General features: G+C 41.1%; 1 long non-coding RNA gene across 1 annotated transcript in view; it reads left to right on the top strand.

The window, feature by feature from the left end:
• The first annotated feature begins 353 nt into the window (after positions 1–353).
• LOC102680867 overlaps positions 354–1,587 on the top strand; it is a 9,136-nt gene continuing 7,902 nt past the window's right edge. The window contains exon 1 of the long non-coding RNA XR_422748.2: positions 354–778. This is a non-coding gene — a long non-coding RNA (uncharacterized LOC102680867). The remainder of the gene's footprint in view (positions 779–1,587) is intronic.

Genomic DNA, 1,587 nt, shown 5'->3' with positions numbered 1-1,587 from the left:
AATTAATTTCCAAGAATAAAGCTTTTCCTTTACTTTCCCGAATTCGAATTCGACGTGTGACGAAAACCACAGGATAAAAAAAGAAAAGAAAAAAGAAGAATAAGAGAACGGGTCCAGTAACGAATCACGAGCGAGCAACAAGTAACAAGGAGCGTGAAATAACGGGCCGTCGAAGGACGTGCACGGTTGTCGGCTTCGAGAACATCTGTAACGCTACGTGACAATCGGGTTGGAAGCGGCGTAGGTAGTAGGGAGCGGCGATTAAGCGGTTCGAGTCGAAACTCGAAACGTTGAGTGGAACGGGGCCATTGTCTCCTTCGCTTCCACGATTACGGTGGAAGATGGAATCGAAGCGCGGAGGGAGGGAGGGAGGGGAGAGAAAGGGTTTCCTTTCACGGAGGTTGGGCCGCGCGGTTTAAGGCCGAGAGCCCCTTAATTCGTGAGCATATGGCCGACCGCTGGCACGCGTCGCATAATTTCGTTCCAATGGTCGGCGTGTTTGGAAAGGCTGGGCGGAAATAGCCCCGGCTTCAATGAGAGTCGGAAGTGTGTACAATGAACGCGGCGCACGGCTAAGGGGGATTCGATGATTGGCCGACCAACGTTGTCGCAACGTTGTCAACACGCCATCTCCTCCCTTCCCCCCTCTTGCTTCTCTTTTAAAAAAAGAAAACTCTTTTCGCGCCTCGATTCGAAACGATCGGGCGCATCACAGCGGTCAATTGTGCACGGTTGCCATTTCCAAATGATGTATGATCGAGAGGGCGCAATTAACACGGTAAGCTTCTGAGACTGCGCTCAGCGTGAATTGCATTTTGATAGCGGTGTTGTCAAGTTTTGAGCATTTAATGCTCCGGCATTTTTCGATGTCTACGTAATATAGTCGTAATATAATGTAATATCACCTTTCTCTAAATATAAATATTTGTGATAATTGACAAAGTGTACACAGGAATATATCAATAATCTTGAGCAACTATTCGATCGTTTAAATTCTTTCTATTACTGCATCGATGATATATCTTTTTATTTATTAATAATTATGTATGATAATTATAAAACGCGGGAATATCAATATTCCTAAGCAATGATTGCTTACCTAAATTCTTTCTTAATTCGACGATTACTCATCCACCGATGATACATCTTTTTCTAATTTACCAATAAATATTTATGATAATTACAGAATATACAGATATCGATAATCCTAATCTCTAAATTCTTTCTATTCGACGATTACTCATCCACCGATGATACATCTTTTACCGATTTATTAATAAATATTTATGATAATCGCAGAACATACTCAGAAATATCAATTAATCCTAAACAATGATTCCTTATCTAAATTCTTTCTATTCAATAATTACTCATGCATCGATGATCCATGATCAGCTTGTGATCGTGCGAACGAGACTGAAATCTCATGCGATGGTTAGGTCACGAGTCCGACCTATTATCTGAAATAATGAAAAAAACCGACTCACGATAAAATTCCAAAAAAAATCTCTCATTTTCTCTTAAAGAACGCAACCAAGAGAGAAAGAAAGATAGCAAACACAGTGTACAGAAGCAAAGGAGAAGATA

The sequence above is a fragment of the Apis dorsata genome, unplaced genomic scaffold (genome assembly GCF_000469605.1).
Source record: "Apis dorsata unplaced genomic scaffold, Apis dorsata 1.3 scaffold_886, whole genome shotgun sequence".
NCBI lineage: Eukaryota > Metazoa > Arthropoda > Insecta > Hymenoptera > Apidae > Apis > Apis dorsata.
Note: the sequence above shows the minus strand (reverse complement) of the source record. Positions and strands in the feature narration are given on the sequence as shown.